Here is a 17,760-nt window from a genome sequence, read left to right as displayed (position 1 = left end):
AAGCCCTTTCCCCCCTAGTGTAATAGACATGTTGATATCACAGTAATATGAATTTTCAGTATTCCTTGTAGTTCATTGTTTCCATCTTAAAACCCAAATATTTCTTCACTATTGTGTCTTCTTTAGTTTCTCCTGAAGGTAGGCCTCTTTGAGTCAGTCTTTGAGTGAGTAGACTGATCTCCTACTCTCTTGAAAACATACTCCTGAGGAAAAATTAGTTTGTTTCAAGGAGAAGAGAAAGTTGAATTTGTGAGGTTGCTAATCATTAAACTACAGTAAAAGGACTGCTTATGTTGGGGGGAAAATCTGTACAGTTCTATAGGGCAAGGGCTGTGTGTTGTTGTGTTTCCCATGGTCCCTTCCTAGAAAAGTGCCTTCCACATATTTGTGGAATGACTTCAAAATAAATGAATGAATACTGGATGATGTGAGTCATCACAAAAACAAAGACGCCCACTCCCTAAACTGGTACTCTTCTCAGGCTTTATTGAGAGTTTGGAAAACCAGAAGGGTTTCCCAAGTCTGCAGTGTTTGATTACTGGCTTCATTCCAGCCTGGCTATTGTTAAATGAAATATGCAAAGAAAGCACTCTGCATACAAAAATGAAACCTGATTTAATTTTTAAATCAAGTAAACAATAAATTTCAGATTCTACATGTATAACAAATTGGAAAGAATTGGCCCATTTCAGCCTAATACTCTGCCTCTTTGCCTGAAGCTGAAGCTGGTTTAATTCACCATGACAAATTTAGATGTATTTATTACATGTACGATCATGCTTTGTATGAAAGAAGGCCATTATTTTACTTAGTTAGTTTTTCCCGTGTTCCATACCCAGTTGGAGGAGTGAAATTTCTAAGTTCAGTAGCAAGTTGATGACATGGAGAGTGGGTTATTGTCCATACCATGATTTTTTTTTCATTAGATAGTTTCTGTGGTGAGCCACAAACTGTAATTACCACTGTTTGCATAGTATATAAAAATTTTATTGGCCTGTTGATTGACATGTGTTTGAAACATTAAGAAGTCAATTAGCTTCTTGTTGATAAGCCAGAATCCTTACAGTAAATTTCCTTTCCCGCTGGATTGCTGTTAGTTTCATTCTCTTTGTATAATGACCTTCATCTGGTATTATATTTTTTGGTGATCAAAAACCTTTATAACGTGTTCAAAGGAAACTTAGCTAGACAAAGAAAGGGTCAGCTGACCCAAGATGCCTATCTATAAATGGAGTAAAGTGAGAATAAGACTTTTCCAGCCAAGTCAAATAAGAAACGATTAGACCACAGTTGTCTACGATTAATGAAATCATACTTGGGAGACATTTGTTTAAATTCATTCAGTTCCTGTACCTCTGTTAACCAGTCCTCTGTACCACCTTAAAGTGATGCCAGTGTTCCTTTTTCCCAGCTTGTATTTCTCCTCAGTACACGCATTGTAAACTTCACAACTTTAATAAAGGTATGGAAGAACAAACTGAGTATCGTGATACGTGCATTTAGCAAGTCTGACAATGGTCAGAGTCCACTGTGAGAAGTGATTTTATGTGAAAATCCTCCCACGTATCTGGTTTCTTATGACTGACAGACTGCCTTTCCCAGCTGCATGGTGAAATTACCAGCTGTGCCACTGACACATTGGCTGGGTGACAACCCGTAGCTGCTTCCATCCACAAATGAGGTATTTAATTTAAACGTTATGACTTCTGTTTCACATTTTGAGTGACCTCAGAACAAAATCTGGGTCAAAATTAGGCTGTATATCATCAGAGATTGCTTTGAGTTGTTTTTCTTTTTCTTCATTTTGGGGGACTCTCCAAAGCTTGAAAATGATTTTTCTTTCCTTTCTAAATTGATCCTTTTTCCACTTGGCAAACGTGACGTTTTTCCTCTCTGCAGAAGCCAGCGTGGCTTTGCCTACCGGTTTTCTCTCCCGTTTCACTCTGCCTGCGTCACTCTCTGACTTGTCACTGTGCCAGTCCATCACAGGCACTTGTGAGCTCCGGGGCCTGGTGGGGCCTCTTCCTTTCAGGGTGAAAGCTAGCATGTTTTCCTAAGGATAACAATGTGGCTACAGTGAAAACAAAAATGAACGCCGAAGGAAAAGGAATTCAGTGGCGAGAGGATGAGAAAGGGAAGCGCGATGAAAACAAAGCTGTTTCCAAAGAAAGGGCTCACGTGTGGTCAGAGGCAGGGAACTGGGAGAGCTCTGGCCTTGCAGGAGAGAATGGTGGGAGGCACTGGTTGGCTAAGTGAGAACAGAGGGTGGGATGAAGAGAAAGAAAATCTTTGAAACAATCTTCAGTTAAATATGTGATTCCTAGAATCAGTCTTAGTTTCACAGCCTCTGAAGGGCCTTCTTTAAAGTTTCAAATGAATGGGGATAGCTCTATTTTTATAGCATCTGAAAATCAATAAACGCCCGTTTTAGCTTAGCATTTTAAAAACCTCCATCTGGTGTGAGGGCAAAAGGATAAGAAGGGAACGCAGAAAACACAAATAATTGAGTATGGGGTGGGAGCAGTCCTAGCCAAGTGCCCTCATTAAAGATTTGGAGATGTCTAGAACCAGAGCTCCTATGGAAGCAGCCTGGAGAGTTGAGAAATTAAATGCAGTCTCTGAACTTGAGGAAAGGTGGGATGTGTTACTCATCTTGGCAATCCCAGCACCTGTTAAAGAGAAGTTGGCGAGGGAAGGATATAGGAAGGAAAGAGTCAAAGCACTGCATAACTGCTCCTTGGTTAACTTTTGCCCCCGCTAAATTAATCCCTGGAATTCATCTAAGGATTTTTTGATAACATTTAAATATTGCCTTTGTCAAAGAAAGCAAAAGGAAGTGGCAAGTTTCACATTCATCTTAAGCAGAATACTGTTGCTTTACTTAATTTTCTTCATTGAGGTGAAATTCACACAGCATAAAATTAACCATTTTAAAGTGTACGATTCAGTGGCAGTGCGTACATGTACAGTGTTGTACAGCCACCTCCTGTATTAGGCTCCAAAACATTTTCATGAACAGTTGCTTTACTTTAATGCCTGAGTGTCCTGGAACAACTTAGGGCTTTACCTTATTTTAAAAAATACATAGATATAGATATAAATATATAGATATCCATGTATAGATATGTGTGTATATCGATAGAGATTTATCTAGATACATATCTATAGAGATAGAGATACACACACACACACACACACACACACACACACACACACTCTAAGTATACATGCATACAGTGTATACATGCAAACACTAGTCAGTGTTTTGTAACAGTCTCTGGGGACTAAATGCCATCTTCTTCATAGTCTGTCTTTTGGATTTCTTATTTCCCTCCCCACAAGTCATTGGGTGAAACCATACCTTTTTAGGCTAGCATTTCCTCTTTGGTAGCTGCTTTTTGGTGATTTTTCTCCTGGCCTCCTGGTATAATCCTTATTTTTTGTAGCATGAATACAGTGAAGCTTCCTGGTCATGAATTTCTTTTTCTAGTGTTAAACATGTATGAAGTTAAATCAGCTGTGGAAAAGTTACTACTTCTCTACGTGGAGTATGGGTGTTAAGATTCTCCTTACACCAGGACAGCATTTTATTAGATGTCAGCCACATGCTTCTCGCCTTCCATGGAGCCTTTTCCACAGGGTCAAAAGGACAAACTCTGATTTTCTCTAAGACACATTGGCAAATAATTATAAAAATATTCTTCAAAAAGACTTTCCAGTCAGCGTTGATAACTATGATTATCCTTGGTTTGCTAAGGGGAACGAGTAAACACCTTGCAAATTTCAAACACTATTGTGGTTTACACAAAAAGATGCTTTAGCATTCTTGTTTAAAGGAGTGGAAGGGTTGGATTAGAAATAGGCCAGAGAACTTGAGCTGGTATTGCACACTCTTAAAAACAGTAGGAAGTCGGGTGCCTGGGTGGCTCAATTGGTTAAGCATCCGACCTTGATCAGGTCATGATCTCACAGTTCGTGAGTTTGAGCCCCGCATTGGGCACTGTCAGTGCAGGGCCTACTTGGGATTCTGTCTCTCCTTCTCTCTGTCCCTTCCCTGCTTTCACTTTCTTTCTCTCTCTCTCAAAACAAATTAATAAACTTAACAAACAGCAAGAAGTTCCCTGCTGATAAGACCTTTGAATTATAGGAAGAACATGTGGATCATTCCTTTTGAGAAGTGTGAATACTACGTTTATAAGTTTCATATATCATGATGTCACAAATTCCATATTCTATCATAAAGAATGAAATCTGTGGCAGGATCAGCTGTAGAGTTGCAAAGGGCAGCAAATTCCATTTGTTACCAGAATACCGTTTTGCATTCTTGGTCTTCCTGATTTCACCTTTAAGCCATTTATACAGATCTTTCACAAAGCAATTTTTTACAAGTGTTTATAGCTGACAGTTTGTGAAAACACATTTGCTCTTATGGGCTAAATAATTGCTTTTCTCTAAAGACAGGTGTCACATGCTCAGATCAATTGTGTCCACATCTTCAAAGCTCCAGATGCTGTTTTTCTAAAGATTTGCTTACACGATACCGGATTTTGTAGATAAGTCTTGTTAGTGGAGGCAGCACCCGAAGCTCAAGGGACTTGATCTGTTGCTGTTTTTATTATTCCTAAGCCAGCTGTCCTGTTTCAGCTTTTCAAGGAGCTGTGATTCACCTGTGTACAGTCACATGGGGAGAAAAAAGTTCCTCACTGTTCACTGCCAAAGGAGGCCAGAAGTGGGGCAGGGTGGGGGCTGGGAGTCCGTGGAGGTGTGGATTTCCCTTCTCTCTCTGGGAACTGGGTGAGGCTTCTGTGTGGCACACTTCCAGTCTTCGGGTCATAGGAGAATTCCCCCTTTTTATTTTACAGGCTTCATGAAGAATTCCCCCTGAGTATTTGCTTAACATTTTTTCTTTAAATTTCCATAGTATTGTTTTCTCTGGTTTGCATCCATGTGCTATATCTTAGTTGTGGTACGGGAGAAAAAGTGCCATACTGGGAATCAGGAGGTTTGGGTTTTACAATCAGCTTTGTCGATAATTAGGTGTGTGACTTGAAACTAATCATCTGGCCTCTCTGAGCTTAATTTCTCCTCCCTATCAAATGGGAATGATAAAAGGCCACAGTCGAAGAAGCACAAATGTCAGATCCACTTGCTTTTAAACAGGCCACTCTCTCTGCTGAGAAGGTGATTGCCTACCACTCAAAACTTCTAACTCCTCACCTCCTGCTGGAATGACTTCATGCTCCTTGAACGTACTGGACCTCATAGTGTCATAGATAGAGTGGAAGCCCAAAATGTGTTCTTGAAATTGTGATGGTGACTTAGCTCTTAGATTCTTTCTGGGGTTCCTCACGGTTTATTCAAGGAACACCTATCACTCACATACATGCATTCAAAAGCTTGGTTATGCACCTGCCGTCTTGCCTATCCAATAGCCTTCTCTCTTGTGTCTCTTTTCATGCTTTGACCATTCTTTCTTTCTGCCTCTCTCTCATTCACACCTCTGACCTCCCAGAGGGATCCACGTTGAAGCCCCAGTTTTCATCTTCCCCTTGACATCCTCTCCTACCTTACTTTCTTTACAAAGACCCTGGGGTTTAGCCTGTTAACCTCCAATCTTGGGCAGCTGCCTTGATCAGTTTCTGCTACAGAAACTATACTGTTACCTCAGGTCTATTGAGAAATAGAACTTAGTTTTAATTTTTAACAGTTCTGTCCCTTTTTTCTGTCCCTGAACCCAGCGCACTCACCTTTGTTTGAAAGGGTTTTGTTGCTGTTGGCTGTAGGAAGCAGATAGGTGTTGACAAAAACTCGAAGCATTATGAGATAGATGTGTAAGAGCTTATGGGTCACTGATGGACTTCATCCAGATGTGAATTGGATAAGGTTTTTCCCAGTGCCTATTCTTCGTCTACTTCAGTAAGCTCTTTTTTTCATTTCTAAGACAAGCACTCCTCAGGCCTCCTGACTCTTCTTTTTTATCAGCTAATTCTGAAGCAGAGTGATGCTCTTTGGGCCACATACAGATACAGACATGTTTTGTCTTATTCATATAGTTGGTCAGTAGTTGGACCATGTAGTTGATCAGCATATTTCACATTGCACAAAACCCACATTTCTGGCTATTTTTGAAAAATTGGAAGGGCACGTGACCACAGTGCAAAAATTAGCCAGAGCTCACTAGTGACTTCCCCATGCAGGATATGTGGTCTGTGTGGTCTCTTACCTCTGTTTCACTTATGTGTGGGCTCCCTGAGTGGACCGTGTTGCTTTCTAGCCTTCACACTCTGTCTTGAGGACCATAAAGGGTGGTAGCAGTATAAAGGGGTGACTGGTAGGTCTCATACACATCATAAAGGACTAGACGCAGGTCATGTTAGTGAGGGCAGTAGGCTTATTATGCACAGTATCAAGACAAATCTGCTGTCCCTGAACCCTTCCTCTTTAGAGTCCTAGAGCCTGTGACAGAAGAGTTAATACTTGTAAAATGGCTTATTATTATTATCTTGGTGGATTTCTATATACAAAGATCAATGTGTTTCTTCATATTTCCCTTCTTTTTGTTAGAATAGTCACAGTAAGTTATTCCCTGGTGGGGATACTTGTACACATAGAATCATAAACTTGTACAGATAATACCTTAGCAATGATTTAATCTCACACTCTCTTTTTAAAGCTTAGATAATAGAGTTGGGGGGGGAGGGCGGGGGATGCCTTGTCCAGAGTCTTAGGACTAATAGCAAAGCATGAACAAGAAAAACCAGTTCTTCTCACTCCCAGCTCCAGGCTCAGCTCTAGGCTACACTACAAATGAAACATAGATTTCTCTCCTCTCTAAGGGTAACCAAGTATATATTCTTTACATGGAAAAGAGGAAATGGACTTGGGCAACACACATACTGGGGTTCAGAATCTAGGTCTGCCATTCTGATATTTAGGCAAGCTTAAGTGACCTGTTTAATGTCCATAAACTTCCTTTTCTTCATCTTTACAACAGGGACCATAACACCTACTTCACAGTCTTATGTGAACAAAACTAGTATGTACATAAGGGTCCTCCGTGATAATTCCTAGGTCCTCCTCTGCCCCCTTGGTCAGTAGGTTAAATGTTCTCTTCCAAAAACCGAGAGGCTAACAAGGAGTTAATTTTTTTTTTTTTTTTTAACTTAAGCCAAGGAATGTCTGCACAGTGCCCAGCTTGGATGATGTGGTATGCCTAACTGTTTTCATGTTGATTTTCATGCCACAGTGAGCCCCTTCAGGCATGAAAACAACCAAGGATTATTTGCTTCTCTGTTCTTTCTTTTTTGGCTCTCTTGTTGTATTTTCATCACAGTCTCCAGCCCTTCCAAAAGCAGTCTGTCAGGATTTACCAGTGAATCTCAGCTTTCTTCTGCTGGGCCACCATTCAAGGACATCTTTCTGAATCAAGGAGGAGCTCATCAACATGGGACCGATTCTCAGTTACATAATTCATTCCCTCATTTCTGGAAGCTTCTTCTGAGCTTTGCCTTATACTGTCATTCTATCCAGATCTGTCCCTTCTGTGAACTCCTCTTGAACTTATAAGTTAGCATGTAATTGTTTTCTAGTCATCTTAACCTCCGTTAATTTTCTCCTTCCCCAGATTAGATTGTGAGCACTTTAAGGTTCAAAAACTAAGTCTTCTGGTTTCGTCGTTATCCCCTACAGAGTTTAGTGATGTGTCAGGTGCTTAGAGAGGTCTTTCATTAATAACTCACACGGAGGGAACTGGAGCACACCGTGATAGAAATTAGCCACTCCTGATCTCAGCTCCCACCAAAGCACTGTCTTCCTTCTTGGTCGGTCAGCTAAATATCTCTGCTTCTACTACCCCCCCTTTTGTCCCTCTTGATTCCACTGAGAAGTGAATTGTGATCCACTGCTTACTGGGACTCTCTCCGTCCCCACTAGCCAGGTGTGCCATGTCCTCCTACTTACCAAAAAGCGTGGGATTTTGGACCTCACCTCTCCTCAGAGTGCCACGGCAAGTTTAAAATGGCTGAGCTCTCTTCATATTGAAAAGGGTTAGGAAACATAACCAAGCCTTAGGAACTCAGGCCTTCCTTTATTGCCATTCTGCCAAAATGCTGCTTGATTCTTAAGGAAAATGTTATTCATTGAATTATTTTTTATTTTTGGAAAGGACCTGCAACTATCAATGTAGACTTGTTTTCTTTTTCTTTTTTTTTTTTTTAATGCTTATTTATTTATTTTGAGAGAGTGTGAGAGAGAGAATTCCAAGCAGGTTCTGCTCTGTGAGGGCTCAATCTCACAAACTATGAGATCATGACCTGAGCCGACATTAAGACTTGGACACTTAACGACTGAGCTACCCAGGCACCCTGATGTAGAATTGCTTTCTGATGCCATTTCCTTGGATGTTAAGACCTAGGTATCAGAGCAAGATTTTACTGATTATAATCTGAATGTCTATCCTTTGAAGTTCTTTATTTCTGAATTACTATTTTATAAGCTTGCTATTATTTACAGCTGGTTATAATTATTTGCAAATAAATTATTCACAAATGTGTTACTATTTTTCATCAAATAACTGCTGTGAGCTGGGCACCGTGGATGACCGAGATGACAACGAGACATGGAGGGCATTTATGCCCAGAGGGGTATAGAATGTAGGAGGCAGGCATGGCCCCAAGAGCAAGGCTAGGAAGGAGGGATCATGCGGACTCGGGACTGAACTGGCTGACTTCCGTCAGGGTTCTAGACAGAAACATCATTGCGATTATTTGGAGGTGTTTTAAATCCCAAGCCCTCTTTTGGAGGTGAGAGCAGGTTTATGAGCCATTATCCCATTTTTCCCGGCTGCACAAACTACATAGTGAAGAATATGGCATGAGGCTTCAGCATGTCTGTCAGAATAGTTCCAGAAGGCAGGAGCAGCAAATGTACTTCAAAGAACCTAGAACAAATAGCCATTTAAGACAGTTTTTAAATCCATAGCAGATCAGGCACTACAAGAAGAAGCCTGTTTCCCAGCCAAACAGTGAACAATCCTAAAAGTCCAGGATCCCTGGACTTTGGGGAGTAATTAGAACTTGTTCAGTAATCAGCCAATTTGGATTTCTGAGAATGATTCTAAACGCAAAAAGATAAAAATTGGGTAAAGTAAACTAACCATTGCTTCATAGTTGAATCGCATAATTCAATTAGAGAATCATAAAGTTAGAAATGCTGGAGGGTCTTTTATTTGGTTTTTGGGTTTTGGGGTTTTTTTTAAGGAAAATTTATTTAAAAGCAGTGCTATTAAAATAAAAATAACTCCTGGCTAAAAATACATGCTAAAACATTTATCTCACTAGGGACCTGAAAACAGTTGAGTGTCCAAGTTGGAGTCTAGCCCTCATTAGACCAATAAATTGGTTTTGGAACTCTGAAGTAATCATTTGATTTCTTTTGTCTACATAGCCAGTTCAGATTTGGGGTATTGTTTGCTTTAGTTGTTGGCAAAACACTGTAAACATCCAGGTTCTGGTTGCTGTGTTTTTATTATAAAGCACGGGAAAATTACTTCCATCAGAAGAAATGAAGGGTTAGGATAAATTGTGAATAAACAATAGGTTTTGGTCAAGTTCCGATACAGGCTGCTTTTGATCCTGCACTGGAAAAATGAGACAATTCTATATTTACACATAAAGCAACCCTGATATCTGTAATAAAAGGGGAAGATTCTTCTGGATTATTTGTTTTGTTTTGTTTTGTTTTGTTGTTTAATCAACAGGGTAGACACAAGAAAGGGTTGAACAGCATCTTACCAGATTATACTTTTTCCTGTGATATCATTTTTGATCTTTAAGTTTCCTCCCAGCTTTAAGAGTCTTTGATTCTTGATTCTAAAATGATGTACTAGGAAAGTCCACCAAAGCAGGGCTATTTGGAACAGGCCCAGTTGGCTCTGAAGCATAGATGTTCTAAAGAGGGGAAGCCAGTATATGAAGATGTGGTATGTGACTAACTTGTAGAATATTGTCTGATTAGAGGTACCTCAGAACTTTTCCTAACTCTGCTAACACACCCTTGGGGACCACCATATCTGGCATTTGTATGTCTTAGTAACCAATATGGAGAACTAATTATTAACTTAATGAGCAGCAAAACCTTACTGAGCTCTACTACAACAACATGGTAGCTTACTCTAATAAGAGAAAATGACTATAAGATAGTTCATAAAAGTTTAGTTCCAACTCCACTTCTGATTGAGTTGGATGTTATTATTTCCCTAAACTAGAGATTTGGGATTACAGTGACATTCACCAAAAGATCTAAATCACGTTTACATGAAAGTTCATATGATAAAACAATAATTAAATGAAGTTTGGTTAAATGTTTTCATTATTTTTACTTTCTATCACTTTGATTCATTAAAAGTGACGACTGAAGCAATAGTCAAATTTAGTTTGTGAATTTCAGTAATAAGGAATGGTAAAGAATCTTAATCCTGTTTTATATGGAAGTAATTAGGGTATTTAGGTTTCTAGGCTAATTCAGATGCCCCCACCATCCCTCATTCTTTTCTGAGTTGGCTTTCTGATCATAGTGTGGCCAGATCAGCACAAAGTATTCTAAATATATGGTCAGAACAATTCCTCTGACTTTATTCAATTTCATTGTTTATACAATGAAGAACTTTGCTTGTTTTTATTTCTGCTAGGCCTGGTTGGAATTGGAATTCTATCTTCCAAATTTGTACAACCTTTCACTAAATGTGGAATGATATTCTGATATTTTTTTTGCCTTCCAGTCAACGATAAATTTCTTTTCTTTGTAGAACTTAGGAATAGCAAAAAGAACTAACTCATCCTTGTGGTATTTTCTAATCCATAATACACAAATAGATGATCACATGGCTAATAGAAATGTTAGTATACTCGTTTGTTTCTTTCTCTCACTTTTTTAATTTATTTTTTAGAGCAATTTTAAGTTTACAGCAGAACTCAGCAGGAGGCACAGAAATTTCCCATATGCCCTCTGCCACTGTATACGCATAGCCTCTTCCATTGTCGGCATCCCACACCAGAGTGGTACATTTATTACCACCGATGAACCTACACTGGCACATCATTATCACCCACAGTCCATAGTTAACACTATCTTTCACTCTTGGTGTTGTATATTCTGTAGGTGTTGACAAATGTATAATGACATGTATTTAGCATTGCAATTTCATACAAGATAGTTTTACTGCCTTAAACATCTTTTGTGCTCTGCTTATTTATACTTCTTATGGGTGTGTACCCATTCTTATGGGTATTTTGTTGTTTTAGTTTGCATTTCCATAATGACATATGATGTGGAGCATCTTGTCATATGCTGGTTTGCCATCTGTCTATCTTCTTTGATGAAGTACCTGTTAATATCTTTGGTCTATTTCTTAATTGGGTTGCTCATTTTCTTACTGTTAAGTTTTAAAACTTTTTTTTTTTTTTTTGGTATATTTTGGGTGCCAGTCCTTTATTAGACGCATCTTTTATAAATATTTTCTCCCAGTCTGTGGCTTGTTCTTTCATTCTCTTGACAATGTCTTTTGAAGGAGAGAAATTTTTTATTTTATTGAAGGCCAGCATATCAATTATTTTTCTCATGGATCATGCCTTTGGTGTTATCTCTGAAAAGAAGGTCATCTAGATTTTCTCCTATGTTATCTTCTAGGAATTTCATAGTTTTGCATTTTACATTTAGGTCTGTAATACATTTTGAGTTAGTTTTTGTGAAAGGTGTAGGGTCTGTGTCGAAGTTCTTTTTTGCACGAGGATATCCAGTTGTTGAAAAGGCTGTCTTTGCTCCATTGTGTTGCCTTCGTTCTTTTGTCAAATGTCAATTAATCGTATTTCTGGCTCTCTGTTCTATTCTTTTTTTTTTTATGTTTATTTTTGAGAGAGAGACACACACACACACACACACACAGAGCGTTAGCGGGGAGGGTCAGAGAGAGAGGGAGACACAGAATCCGAAGCAGGTTCCAGGCTCTGAGCTGTCAGCACAGAGCCCAACATGGAGCTCGAACCCATGAACCATGAGATCATGACCTGAGCCAAAGTTGGCTGCCCAACTGACTGAGCCACCCAGGCACCCCTGTCTGTTCTATTCTTTTAATCTATGTATCTCTTCTTTCACCAATACCACACTGTCTTGATTGTGTAGCTTTATAGTTAGTCTTGAAGTTGAATAGTGTTAGTCCTCCAACTTTGTTCTTCTTCAGTGTTGTGTTGGCTAGTCTCTGTCTTTTGCCTCTCTATTCAAACTTTAAAATCAGTTTGTTGAAATCCATAAGATAACTTGCTGAGATTTTGAGTGGGATTACTTTGAATCTGTAGATCAAATTGAGAAGAACTGACATCTTGACAATATTGAGTTTTCCTATACACAAACGTAGAGTATCTCTCTATTTATTTAGTTCTTTGATTTTTTTCATCTGAGTTTCATAGTTTTCTTCATATAGACAGATCTGAACATATTTTGTTAGATTTTTACCTAAGTATTTCATTGTTTAGGGTGCTAATGTAAATGGTAATATGTTTTTAACTTCTAAAGTCAATGTTTAGTAGGAAAGTGATTAACTTTTTATGTATTAACTTTATATTCTATAACCTTGCTATAATCACTTATTCTGGGAATTTTTTGGTCAGTTCTTTCAGATATTCTACATAGATGATCATGCCATCTACAAACAAAAACAGTTTTATTCCTTCCTTCTTAATCAGTACATCTTTTATTTCTTTATCTTATTACGTTGGCTAGGACTTCTAGTACAATGTTGAAATAGAGTGATGAAAGGGGACATCCCTGCTTTGTTCCTAATCTTAGTGGGAAAGCTTCTCACCATTAAGTATGTTAGCTGTAGGTTTTCTAGAAATATTCTTTATCAAATTGAGGAAGTTTACATCTCTTCCTACTTTACTAAGAGCTTTTATCACAAATGGGTATTGGATTTTGTCAAATGCTTTTTCTCCATCTATTGATATTATCATGTGATATTTCTTCTTTAGCCTGTTGATGTGATACATTACATCAGTTGATTTTCGAATGTTGAAACCACCTTACATACATGGGATAAATCCCACTCGATTATGGTGTATAATTATTTTTAAACATTGTTGGATTTGATTTGCTAATATTTTTATTGAGGATTTTTGCATCTATCTTCATGAGAGATACTGGTCTGTAGTTTTCTTTTCCTGTAATGTCGTAGTCTGGTTTTAGTATTACGATAATTATGGTGTCCTAGAATAAGTTAGGAAGTATTCCTTCTATTTCTGTCCTCTGACAGAGATTGTGGAAAATTGGTATAATTTCTTAAAAATATGGTATACTTCAGGGACATCTGGGTGTCTCAGTCAGTTAAGTGTCCAACTCTTGATTTCGGCTCAGATCATGATCTCAGGGTCATGGGATCGAGCCCCACATTGGGCTCTGCTCTGAGCGTGGAGCCTGCTTAAGAGTGCCTCTCTCTCTATCACTTGCGCTCACTCTCTCTTTTATTAAAAAAAAAAAAGTGTACTTCATAAATTTGCATGTCACTCTTACACAAGGGCCATGCTAATCTCTGTATCATTCCAATTCGGGCATATGTGCTTTCAAAGCAAGTACTTTCTCCTTCAAGAAAAAAAAATGTGTTTTCAACATTGAAAATGTTCTGAGTTTATAAGTACTGCTTTCTACAATCTCTTTTGGCTTTTTGGGTACAAATTCACTGTGTCTATCAATGATAAAGATGGCTGGATTTCAACTTTATACTTGAGCGAATGGAAGATATTGAATGTTATACTACAGTATAGACCATGGTAGGATGGTCTGTCTGCTCATAGGAGTAGGGATGCGGATGATTGAGGACAAGTCTAAGCTGAGTCCTACATTTCTGACTTGGGTAAGTGAGTGAAATGAAGGATTAGCTTTAGATACATGATGAATTTCAGCGGCCTTTGGAAGTGGGGATGTCCAGTAGGCCAGTGGGTGTACTGTCAAAGCTCAGAGAACAATCTGGACTGTAAACATTGATTTGGCAACAGTTGAAAGGGATGGTTAAGAAGATATAAATGTTCGGGGCGCCTGGGTGGCTCAGTCAGTTAAGCATCTGACTTCGGCCCAGGTCATGATCTTGCGGTTTTTGGGTTTGAGCCCCGCATCAGGCTCTGTGCCGACAGCTCAGAGCCTGGAGCCTGTTTCGGATTCTGTGTCTCCTCCTCTCTCTCTGCCCCCCCATGCTTATGCTCTGTCTCTCTCTGTCTCTCAATAATAAATAAATGTTAAAAAAATTTTTTTAAAGAAGATATAAATGTTGGGAGAGCCTTCTTATATAAAGTCTGAGTTAAAAGGGTTAGGAGGATGGATCTAGAAGGAAGAAATGTAAGGCCAAGATGGCAATAGGGTGCAAGAGAAAATTGGTTATGGGAGGCACTAGCTATAAAATTACTGTCTTTTCTCCTCTTCGTGAATGTTGAAGCCTCTTTTCAAGGAAGAGGCTTACAACTTCAAATTTATTATTGCTATTTCTGATTATTTGGCTTAACAATTTCAGGTGCCCACTAAAGTCCAGAGATTATAATTCTTTTTAGTGTTTATTTTGGAATCACTTAAAATTCACACAAAAGTTGCAGAAATGGTAGAGAATTCCTATATATCATTCATCCAGCTTCCACTAGGGTTAGCACCTTATGTAACCATAGTATAGTTATCACAATGACGATATTAACACTGGTATACAGTACTGTTAGCTAACAGTCTTTATTTGGATTTTACCAGTTTTTTCACCATTGTCCTTTTTCTGTTCCAGATCCAATATCAGAGCTCCTTAGTTCCCTACTTTCTTCAGTCTTTCATTATCTTTCATAACCTTTGCACTTTAGATAGGTACTGATCAATTATTTTGCATACAGAAGAGACCAGTTGTATGATCACATCCTGGGGTTTATTCTTACACAATTTAGGAATAAAAGTTTTAAGTTTTATTAAGACTATATTTCATGTGTGTAAAGATCCTGGTGTTTACATTTTAGCAAGTTGCAGTTATTGTGACTTCTTACTTTTGTGGGGACTTGTAGCTACTTGGAAATTCCTGTTCCCTCCTTTACTACAGGGAAATGATGTATCTTCTGTTCTATTTAATACAGCACTCTTTCTGTCTCCAGTAATGATACGTGAATTATTAGGTGAAGAATAACTTATTGCTTATATAGTTCCTAAGTTAATAAATTTTTACTTCATAAGTCATTTTGAAAAGCTTTATAGAGATTCCTCAAAATGTTAAGCATAGAATTACTGCATGATCCACCCAATTTCACTTCTAGGTATACCCAAGATAATTGAAAGCAGGGACTCAACCAGATACTTGTACCCCAGTGTTCATAGCACAATAGCCAAAAGATAAAAACAACCCAAGTGTCTGTCAACAGATAAGTGGATAATAGAATGTGGTACATACAAATAATGGAGTATTATTTAGCCCTAAAGAGGAATGAAATTCTAATACATGCCACAATATCGATAAACCTTGAAAATGTGTGCTAAATGACATAAGCCAGACAAAAGGAGAAAATATTGTATAACTTATAATTCTAATGTGATGCAGTCATAATTCTAGTTAATTTGCCTAGAATAGGCAAATTCATAGAGACAGAAAGAACAGCAGTTACCTGGAGCTAGGAAGAGCGGCGGAAAGGCGAATTTTTGAGTACAGAGTTTTCGTTGGGTATGATAAAAAAGTTCTGGAGGGAGGTAGTGGTGATAGTTGCACAGCATTGTAAATATACTTAACACCAATGAACTGTGCACTTAAAAATGGGTAAGAGGGTAAATTTTATGTTATATATTTTTACCACAGTTTTTAAAAAGCCTTAAGCAAACCATAACTTTTCCTGTCGCCCCCCCAATTTGTTGGATTATTTTAATCCAATATGTATTTTTTTCATATTTCACAGATTAAAATTTTTTCTGAGGAAACAGAAAAGCTGACATTATAAAAACTGTATTCCATCTATCAGAACTTTGAAAAAGTTTTATCTCCAATTTATTTGAATGTGAATAAGATAAATTCTGGTACTGGTATTACCTTGTTGGCTTGGGTTTCATGATGAGCATTCATATAAAGTTTAGTCTCTGAATGATGTACTTGCAGAATGTACCCACCTACATTCATCAGCCCTCTTCACATCATGACTCAGATTCTCCAGAAGTAAGGAGTGCAGATATCTGCTTAACTGCAGGGAATCTAGGGACTAGGGACATGGAGATTAATGAGCTCCAGATTTATGACATGATTTCCTACCTTGTTCAGTCTCATGATTGGGAGCCCCATCAGAATAATGTGGAGTAGGGAAAAAGCAGTTCTCAAAAAAAGGAATGCTGGGCAAAACAAAGATAGATGTCTACCATATCTAAGCATCTGTTACATGCTAAGCACTGTTCTAAGGGGGTGGGATACATCAGCTAACAGACCTGCTCTCCTGGTTTACCTTCAAGCTCGTCTTGTTCAGCTGCAAAAGCATGTTGGAACTTGGGTGGCCAGTAGAAATGACATAGAGTGCTTAGACTTCTGAGGCTAATCTGTCCCCTATTCCTTGGTCAGTCATTCGAGGGCAGTGAATTCATGGTGGATAGCAAGCTAGTATTTATGCCTCAGTGATGTCTTTGTAGACATGGCTTCCAAAGTTTCAGACCAATGGATGGTGTCACTGTGGTTCAAGTGTCTGTAGCATCAGAATAGGGAGATGAACTGGGACTGTTTCAGCCCCAGGGGACAGCCTGTTGTCAGGTGCCAGTGAGGTTACTGCAGGGTTTCAGTCTCAGACCAAAATGAGATGAAAAAATAAGGAGCCTAGGTGAAATTATCCATATGGTGGGGCTCAAGCAGAGGTTCACTGGACACAGGAATTCAGGGGCTTTCAACACACACATCACATCCGTCCTTAAGGCAGAAATACTAACTCCACTTTATGGACCAACCCCCTAGAAAAGGTGGTGTACCTGCCAGTCTTGGTTAGATTGACTTGGGACGTGGGCAGGGCCCAATCTGTTAAGTCTTCAGATAAGAAATTACTATACAATGGCAGTATGCACATCCTAGCAGCAAATAAAAATAATTGCTAGTGTTGGGGCACCTGGGTGGCTCAGTTGGTTAGGCACGTGACTTGATGTTGGCTCAGGTCATGATCTCATGGTTTGTGGGATCGAGCCCTGTGTTAGGCTCAGCACTGACAGCACAGAGCCTGCTTGGGATTCTCTCTCTCCCTCTCTCTCTGCCCCTCCCCTGCACATGCACACTCAGACTCTCCCTCCCTCCCTCCCTCTCAAAATAAATAAGCATTAAAAAAAAATAATTGTTAGTGTCTTTTAATAAGACCCACATTTTCATTTAATCCTCAAAACAAAAACTATGAATAAAAGACACAGAAATCAGAACTGTAGTTGCAAGTTTAGGGGCACCTGGGTGGCTCAGTCGGTTAAGCGTCCAACTTCAGCTCGGGTCATGATGTCACAGTTTGTGAGTTCGAGCCCGCGTCGGGCTCTGTGTTGACAGCTCAGAGCCTGGAGCCTGCTTCAGATTCCTTGTCTCCCTCTCTTTCTGCCCCTTCCCCACTTGTGCTCTGTCTCTCTCTGCCTCTCAAAACTAAATAAATTTTTTTTTAAAAATTCAGATTTAACTTGCTTAAACAAAAAAGAAAAAGTTTTCAATATTGGCAGTACAGTGATGATTAAGATAGGTCCTCCCCTGCTCCCTTCTCCATCCTG

General features: G+C 38.9%; 1 protein-coding gene and 1 non-coding gene across 2 annotated transcripts in view; one reads left to right on the top strand and one right to left on the bottom strand.

Annotated features, from left to right (window-relative positions):
* ALG14 (ALG14 UDP-N-acetylglucosaminyltransferase subunit) overlaps positions 1–17,760 on the top strand; it is a 102,213-nt gene that overhangs the window by 55,507 nt on the left and 28,946 nt on the right. The window lies entirely within an intron of this gene.
* LOC112849067 (U6 spliceosomal RNA) lies at positions 13,520–13,623 on the bottom strand. Its single transcript, XR_003222516.2, has one exon. It is a non-coding gene; the product is annotated as a U6 spliceosomal RNA (small nuclear RNA).

The sequence above is a fragment of the Puma concolor genome, chromosome C1 (genome assembly GCF_028749965.1).
Source record: "Puma concolor isolate L17-30 chromosome C1, mPumCon1.1.hap2, whole genome shotgun sequence".
In the NCBI taxonomy this organism is placed as follows: Eukaryota; Metazoa; Chordata; class Mammalia; order Carnivora; family Felidae; genus Puma; species Puma concolor.
This window is presented reverse-complemented; position numbering and strand designations above follow the sequence as displayed.